General features: G+C 34.3%; 1 pseudogene; it reads right to left on the reverse strand.

Annotated features, from left to right (window-relative positions):
• Positions 1-311: 311 nt before the first annotated feature.
• On the reverse strand, positions 312-4485 carry LOC114723411 (serine carboxypeptidase-like 12; annotated as a pseudogene).
• Between the last annotated feature and the right edge of the window lie 5289 nt (positions 4486-9774).

Consider the following 9774-nt stretch of genomic DNA (forward strand, 5'->3'; position numbering starts at 1 on the left):
TAGAGGCCCAAAACATTAAAGATCCACAGTTTCTCTAATCTGTCGCAAAAGTAACTTTAATTTGGATTAAACGAATGCTTAGCAAACCGATAATCTCGAATCAATAATCATCAATAGAAACTATAAAAGCTGTTAGAGGGGTCAGTAAAGCATTAAAAAAAAAAAAGAAATATTATCGTGATGAATCGATTTGACTAGCCAAAATTTGCTTGTTTACTGGCAAACGCGACCAATTGATCAAGTGCAATATTCCATAATAAAATTTACTCTTTTTTATTGATGGTGTTGTTGAATCAATTTGGTACACATTGCTAGAGATTTTCATGAGATATCCATCTCTTGAACATTGCAAGACATTCTGCAGGTTTGAACTCTGGAGCAGTATCTCCTGCGCCCCGCAATTATTACTATTATTATAATAAAAAATCCATCCAAATCAATACCTTTCCTTTGATTTTAATTTGTTTCTCCAAGAAAAAAAATAGTCGATGGTGTTTTATTATCTAAAAGTAAAAAAGTGCATATATATAAATATATATATTTTATACCTTGACAGTTGCAAATGTCATTCGATTGGAGCAAGTCCTCGTGTATCTATTGCAAAAAAAAAAAAAAAGATCAATAATGGAATTAACTAGTCTGAGATACACACACACATATTGAAAGATTAAGAAAATATGCAGTTTTTTTTTTCTGTGTTCGAATTTAGAGAGAAATCAACGTACCCAGCAACTTGGGCATTGAAATGCCAAGGCCTCCAGTGATGAACAATGGAATAATTCAAAGATCTGATCCATGCTTGTGTTGATAAGAAAGAAACTGTCATGTCATCATCTTCACTGATTACATTTACACACACACATATATATGTAAACAACAAATTTAAGTTTTATTATAATCAACCATATATAATTCAAAACCAACAAGATTCTTTAATTTATTATATATACACACAGAGACTCAGTTTGGGAAGCAAATTGATACAAAGTAGATGAAATGTAAGACCCATTTTATGGTGTAAACTACACCATAAAATATGTTTTACATTTAGAATCGGAGGAATACTACTTATGTCCAGTCCTAAAACTATTTTGGGTTAGATTTGATTTTAAATACAAGACATTAGCTTACTTTACCTATCAAATTTATAAGTTTTTCCTCAAAATATTCCTATTGATTGTATATATTAAGGGGTTTCTCAACAAAGTAGTTACAAAACACATGATTATATAAGGTAATTTAGGCAGGTCATCAACTTGTATACCAGCTCAACGAATTTATTTAACATCCACAAATTAGTTATCTAGCTCTTAGATTAAACACCGAAGAAAGTAGTACCTAATAACTAAATTTCTGTTTTCAGGACAGTAGAAACTAAGAAGAATATGATGGCAATGAAATGGAATGGAAAAGATATATGGAATTAAATGTGAACCTGTATATCAAAGAACGATAGCCTTCTGCACTGAGATTTGCATGAAAATGAAAGCTGCTATTGATTTCAAACTTATAAGGTATTATGATCACAACGTTTCCAATGCCTTACAGTTCCCTGCAACCCAATAAAAAAGAGACAAGAAAAACAAAAGAAAAGTGATTCAAAGGCTATATGTTATTTAATGTACGTCCTCCTGTCCTAAATATGAGAAATAATACGTAGTGCAAATTGGACTACCAATTAGATTTTATATTTAGAGTCGGTGGCAGTATTATATATAAGAGAAGGTTATAACCAACATATTAGGCCAAACCTTTCGAACATGGAGTGCTTTGCGAACGCCATCATTGTTGGCCCAATATTGACAAAGATCAACAACAATGTTGAACAATCACAGAGATTAGTGACATCAACAAGCATTATTCTTCCAATAATGTTACTAGCTTTGTAAGTATGATATATGTGGAAGAATTAATGTTTATTTAAGCATTCGTTCTTTAATTTGTTAATCACCGATTTCATATTTGGGACATTGAAACCCTGGAGATGCCTCTGAGACACCAAACACTTAATGGTGCAGTACGATAATAATTACCCGACACGTTGATGCAGTATTTCTGGCCTTCACTTTCTCAGTTAGAGATCTCTTCAAAGTATTTCTTTTGGGCATCGTTCTTAGATCATAACCGCAAAAGGCTGGTTCCAAAATCTGAATATGATCCACTTCTGCAATTAACTGAAACCAAAAAGAGAAATCGAACAACTGAATTGAAACACCCTTATGCTTATCTCTCTCTAGTTCTATAAAATATAGGGTTGGAAATTAAATTAGTTCAATAGTTGGTTAATTATATTACCTCTTGGAATGGCTGGAAATCTCTGAGACATAACAAGTTTCTGGGGTCAATGTTTCTGTAATTTCCTCTACAGTTCTGCTGTAATGACTGTTCTTGTAGAATCAATAGTTCCAATAGGTTAGTCTTTCTTAAAACAATCATTTTGACAACTTCTGTGCACTTAGAATATAACTTGTCCATCATTATGGTATTTACCTCGTAGAGTTCATCAGAGATGAGTCCCATTCCGTGAGCCACAGGGATTGCATAATTTATTTCAAGCTTTGTTGTCAATGGATTCCCCAGTATACATCCCTACACGTAATACAGGTTTAACATTTGAGTCTACTATGTGTCCTTCAACCCTTGAAATTTATAACGTTGTCTTTAATGTAAAAGAAGAAATGGAGAGAACTATGATTTGAAACCTGGATATTTATCGCGGCTGAACCCCATTTTCATTGGCTGAAGCGAGCACATGTAATGAGCCATTTGGTTATGTGCATATCTATGCAAATATATATATATATATATATATAGAGAGAGAGAGAGAGAGAGAGAGTCCTTATGTTATAAATTAGGAGTACTAATTGTACCGTGTGAAATTTCTTGAAACAAGGGTGGAATAGGAATGCCAGCATAAGAGTCGCCGGCTAGATTAACGTTATGTGATAGGTATTCCGGATGATTTATCAGCCACTACAAATCAAAATTAATAGATGTTTCAGATTATTTGAACATTATTTATATCGTATAATAAAATGTTTTGATATAATATCACGAAATTAATCTTTTCATATTGATCATCCTTGATGATAATTAAAATATGAAGTAGGTTGTTAAAAATGTACCTTCCTCAAAAATTTGTGGGCGTGATGAATTAATGTCCAGTCACTAACAATTGCTTCGGCTTTGGTGTAACTGAAACCTGCTCCCACAGGTAAGTCTACAAACACAATACTGCTTGCCTGATCAAGTAAAACATTTATATATACTACCTTAATATAAGAGTTGATTAATTAAAAAAAAATAGTTAAGTAGGTTATTTTTAATAAATAGGAATTATTTTTCTTAGAATACCCTTGCTAATCAAATGTATTAGCTAGAATTATTATTTGATAAAATATTTAACATGTGCAACTATACAAGGACTATCTTGAGAAAAATGGATAAATGTGAAAAACAAAGTAGATTAAAGTCTTATATTTAGAACCAAATTGAATGTTGAACTAGTTTTTATATTAAGGACTTGATGTAATATATACCATGTATTATCAATTTGTTACATATACGATAAGTATTGCTATTTTCATATTCAAACTGTAGATTTTTAATCAATCCAATCTTGTCGGGAAGATTTTCAATTTTGAAGTTGACATTATTCCACTCATTCTAGGGAATTTACTTGTCACGAAAATATATACAGCGACTACGACAACTCTGTTTATGCTTTCATAGTTGTCAGGAATTTTAATATATTAGGCCCTTGACAATTAACACAAGACTTTTGCCGAATCTCTTATGAACATGAATTAACGAAAATATTGAAGAGAAAAAATCAAACCGAGCAATGGGATCCAGAACATACATGTTAGCAAGCTTGGTAATGCCTAAAAATTAATCTAATTAAAAGCAAGTTAGGAATTAATGTACTACATCTATCTAACCTTAGTCCATGATTGTGGCCTCAAGACTAAGCTAGGCAAGCTCCCATTGTATTGTTGGTTTATAAGTGCAAGTGGACCTATGTATATTAACATACAATAAAAAAACAAATATTACAGATCATTTTGTGGTAAAACAAAAGGACTTGAGATCGATCAACCCAATTTATTAGATGAATATACGGAGGACAACAGATAAGATTGAATTTAGAGAGAAATGAAGATATGCTTACCTATTTCAAAGGCAAGGCCCATCAAAGAAGAGCAACCAGGACCCCCAGATAGCCAAAGAAGGAGAGGATCATCTTCAGGATTGTTTTCGGACTTAATAAAATGATAGAAAGCTTGCATTTCTTCTGATTCCCCAACTCCGACATACCTGACCAATTACTCATTATATTAGAAAACCAATCTTCTTCATCTAATGAAGCTGATAACTCATTAAAGATCGAGAAGGAGATGAATAAATGAGATACCCAGTTTCAAGTTGAAAGGGAAGGGGTCCATCGAAACCAGGAAGAAACTCTACTGTTGAAGCCGAAGCCATGGCGGGTCGAGACCCAAATCTGTAAAAGGACCACAAACAGAAGCAACACAATCTGGTAATTATAACCATATAACATAGATGCACTGTGGTTTGAGCTCATTATTTGCCACGCCATTGTTGTGATGAAAGGCCTCTATATCTGTTTATCCATTTGCCTTCTGAGTCTCTCTCTCTCTCTACATGTGTGTGTGTCTAGAGAGAGAGAGGACGGTCCGACGGGCCGGACTGCTGACCGGACACCCTTCGGCTCGGTCCAGGTGGAAAACTCATTCCAAAGGTTAGGCCGAATCTGCTCGGCATTGGGCCGCTATCAAGCCATTAACCGTTAAAAACCAGGGAACCGGAGCGGCTAACTGAAAACCGTCCGGCCAGAACCAGTCCAAACTTCCACCTCCAGAATCCACTTGCAACTTCCGTCGGCGAAAATCCAACACCTCAAAACTGGTTTGGAAACATTCATCACATCTCCCCAATACCCATTCTTTTCTCTGTCATGGGTATGGAGAAGAGAAGGAAGAGAAGAAGAGCATAAAGAAGAGAAGGAAGAAGAAGAATGTCTCACGACATTAACACTGATTATATCCAAAACTATCAGATCAGCAACAAAAAAATTGAACAAGATGATAGACTGGAGAAGAAAAAAAAAAATAATGAGCCTCGTCTTTTAGCTGGTATGAAGTTCAAAGCATTTTGAAACGCTGGAGCTTGAGAAGCTGAGAGAGTTTGAATACCCATATTACGGTTAGACTCTTTAATTTTTATTTTGAAAAAATAAAAATTGCCCTAATTTTCATTTATCTCCACCGTCTATCAATTTAATCTCGTTTTCTACTTTTTTTTTTCAACGGCCAACACATTCCCAATGCTGAACACAGAGGACTTGTAATTATAGCATCCAGTGTACTAGCTACTAGGCATCACATGATGTACCGCAAAGGAGCAAAATAATCCCTCATTTTTGAAATTTGAAATGCTTAATATGTGCAAATTATGAAATTGATTCTAATTTCGGATAGAAAAATTGATTCTATAAGTGTCCATATATATTCTACCATAAATATTTTTTTATATTTGTATGCATATAATATTATGTTTAATTTAATTATTATATTAGCAGTTCAACAAGACGGTCTAACCGATCTAACTATTTGAATTGTGGTCTACTAGTCTTTCTAATTTTATATCCGGTCTGATTTTTAAAACATTGATATATATGATAGACACGAAAAGGGGAGTAGTTCTAAATCCAATGTATATTTTAACTGTACACACATGTCTTGCCTCCTTATGTTATATTCTTCTTGTCCTTAATATAGGACTTAATTGTTGAGTTAATTTTGATCCTAAATATAATACTTATTTATCATATTTATTAATTTTTTTTAAAATTATCCCTATAGATACTCCATCAACTATAATCAAGTAGAAGAGAGAGGATATTAAGGAAGATGATTATGGTGTTTTAGGAAAAACATGTCATATTTCTTATAATTAACTAACTTACCTAACTTCCTTAACCTAATCAAGTTAGTTAAATAGGTCTTATATTAAGGACCGGAGGAGTAATTCTTATGTCCTTTTTTAATTTCTTATATTATTTAATTTCTTTTATTCTTTTCCCATCATGCCAAACAACAATGTATTAGGATTTGTTTGGTATACCAATAAATTAATGGAAAAATTGCAACGAACGACTACTAGAGGAAAATAATTAATGACAATAAAGAACCATGCATGCATTTGTGAAATGATAGACGATGATCAAAGTTTTTTTTTTAAAAAAAATAAATGGATGAAAACACTTGACCTTACATAATTGGCAATATTTCAGTTGCAAATAAATCAAGATAGTTCAATTATATATCATGGGAGCTTATTAGTTGTAAACATTAGAAAATTAGTCGCACATAGATTATAAGTTATATAGAAGCTTTGTAAAGCCTGAAAATTGGATTCGCAAATCTCTAAATCTCATCTGTAAAATTAAAAAAAGATTAATAAAAAATAATAGAGGTCCTTATTTTTCCCAATCAAATCACCTCGTATTTAAAAGTTATATATATATATATAATTGGATATTTGACTTAATCTTGGTTCGAGTCAGACTTAAGATTTGTAGAGGAGTTGTTTTGATAATAATACTTTTTAACTCAAAAGGGAAAATTATTGCACAATTTACCCCGCTCTCGTATAATAACACTATTATTTAGTTTTATTTATATACATCAGTTTGTTTTTTATTTCACAAATATTTACTTGAGGACACTCAAATTATTTCCAGGCTTTTTAGGGCACGTTTAGATTGCCATATGAAGCTGTAAAAGTACCTTGGAGTCTATGAAACTAAGATTTGGAGCTTATTTGGATATTATGAGTTGTTTGGGTGGGCTTTTACCCCAACCAACTTTTGGAGCAAAAGTTGGTTGCTTTCAAAGCTAACAAAAGAGTTTTTGGCTTCAAGAATGTGGAGAGAGTAAATGGAGAGAGAAGAAAGATGAGAGATGAGTGTCTTAAGGTGGATTCTATTTTGCTTCAATAAAAACAAAAAAATTATTCAAAAAATAATAATATTTATATACTCCTTTGGTTCTATTTATAAGGTGAAAAGAGAAATTTTTTTAATCTTATTTATAAGTCATTTTATTAAATTTTTGGCATGAATGTATAATTTTATTATTCATTTACTATAGTGTAAATAACTTTTTTTTAAAAGTGTATATATTAAATAGGGGTAAATTAAAAAATTATTATATTTTAATAGAGAGTTAATGCAGTTTAAAATTTTTTTATCTATATGAAACAAGCTGAAACTAACATAATTGCTGTCAAAGACCGAATCTTTTGGAGTAAGGAAAACCAAGCCGTCTTTTTTTCTCTCGTTCAGCTGATGATGGGAATGGGAGGCCACCCACCAGAAGGCGGCCAGTGTACTAATGAGGATGATGAGAACAATGCTCCAAATAAGAAAAAGGTGAGACATGCCATGGAAGAGGCTTCGGATGCAGGTTTTACTCCAGGTCTCTCGTTCAAAGACAAACTCATGGGGATAGAGGAAGAACCATTGCAGCAGGATAGGAAAGGTAGGAAGGTTGTTAATGGTGCATGGAACGAATATATTGCAAGTTTGAAAAGCTTCTTCGTACAAGGAGAGAATGTGGATTAAGAAGACTCTAATGATGAAGACTGCCCTGCGTTTAGGGTCACTCAAGAAGAGTGTAACATTCTGAGTTTTATCGGGTTTTAATAACCTCTTTTGGTTGATTTTGAGGATAGATTAGTGATTTAACATTGATCTTGGAGTTTGGGTTGGAATTGAGGTATGTTAGAGGAATAGGTGAACAGACCCCTCTCAGGGTATGTTCGCCGCGACGAAGGTAGGGGTATGCCGCAGCGAAGATTGGAGTTCGCTGCGGCGAAGTCAGGTTTCCAGGTGAGTATTCCCTCTCGGGATTAGTTCGCCGCGGCAAAAGGTGCCGAATCTATATAGTCGCAAGAGGGTCTGTTGGTGCAAAAATTAGAAAATCTGAAGGAAGAGAGAGAGGCTCTGCTAGGGTTTCGGTGTTGTGGCTTGGGAAAGGCATTTCTAAGGATCCATTACCTCAAGTAAGTGATTTTAACCTCTAATCTACTTTCTTTCTTGGAATTTCTGAGGATTTATGGTGAAACCCTAGAGTTTTCTAGGTTGTTATGAAATTGAGTTTTTTGACCGATTGTTTTGAATTTAATTGATTGCTTTGGGTTAGTCTAAGTATTTAATCAGTGTAGTTTTCTTGGATTTAAAGAACCTTGAGTTTTTGAAGCTAGGGTTTATGGAAATGGGAGGTTTGTGATTGAGGATGATAATGTAGAGGTTGATTTTGAGTTTTGTGAATTGGGTTATGTTAAGGAGGGTTAAATTGGATGTTTAATCGGTTTAGAATGTTGTTAAGACTTCTATTGTTCAAATGGAATGTTTGGGTGTTGAATTCCTATAATGGGTCCTTGAGGGTATGAATTTTAATTGATGTTTGGAAAGGAATTAAGGTTTTAAATGGATTTTTATGACCTTGGAGTGTTGCCTTGATGGTTATACCATTTTTAGTTGGGTAGAGTTGTGGTTGGAGCTAGGAATTTTGTGTCTCCAAGTGTTTTTTTTGTCACATTATTAGTTAAAAGCTAATACATGTTGGTTGTGTGCTTGTGTAGACCGGTTGTGAGCCTTGTTGGTGCACGGGGCTATGTTGTTGGTTTGTTTTTCCTTGCTCAGGCGAGAGGTAACAACTTTCCAATCCTTTGTACATGCTTTTGTGGTACTGTGAGTGGATTTATGCTTTGTGCTTCGAGTAGCAACTGTGTTCAAAGTGTATGTTATATATTGAAAAGGAAAACCGTCTTGTGGGGTTTAAATTGATATTGATTGAATTTGTAACTTGTGAAAGATAGGCCACTGAAAAAAGTTAATTGTGAAATGATTATTTACTCTTTGATTATGATTTGAGCATGATGCATTAATTGGGAATTGGTGAGAGTTTTGATTGTTACTACCACGTGGTAAGGCCTCCATTAATACATGATGGTTGGCTCTTTACGTCCCCCATAGTGAGGGATAGGCCTTTTATGGCTCCTTACGTCCCCCATAGTGAGGGATAGGCCGGGTTCGGCTCTTGAAAATCCCCTAAAGTGAGGGATATGGTTGATGGGATCGCATCATTGCACTTGCATGACTTGTTGTGGCTATCATTTATCATATTACTTGTGAACTACCCCACTTGACACCTCACGAGCACCTATTTAATGGTACTTTGAATTGGAAAGGTTGGTTACTGGGACGTTTGTCTCACCCAGTGGTTTATAATGTTTTCAGATGAAGGTTCTAGGCGAGTGCCGTCGGGAAGAGACGCAGAGGCTTGAGCTTGGTTAGCTTTAGGCCTCTAGCCCTTGTATATGTATAGTTAGTATATATATTGCCACATTTAGGATCCCTTTGAAATATTTTGATTACCCGGCCTTGTTGTAAACTGGAGAGAATGTTATCTCCTTATTTTGGTTGGCCGGAGGCCATTTCTAGTGTCTTATGAAACTCTGATTTATTTTGTTGGAAACCATTTGGATGGGCTGATGTGATGTCTATTGTTACCCGGACCGGAGGCTCGGTGTAACATCCTAAGTTTTATATCGGGTTTTAATAGCCTCTTTGGGTTGATTTTGAGGATAGATTAGTGATTTAATCTTGTTCTTGGTGTTTGGGTTGGATTTGAGGTTTGTTGGAGGAATAGGTGAACGTACCCCTCTCAGGGTATGTTCGCCGCG

Source organism: Neltuma alba, unplaced genomic scaffold, assembly GCF_004799145.2.
Source record: "Neltuma alba isolate B1F8T4 unplaced genomic scaffold, ASM479914v2 tig00012137_pilon, whole genome shotgun sequence".
In the NCBI taxonomy this organism is placed as follows: Eukaryota; Viridiplantae; Streptophyta; class Magnoliopsida; order Fabales; family Fabaceae; genus Neltuma; species Neltuma alba.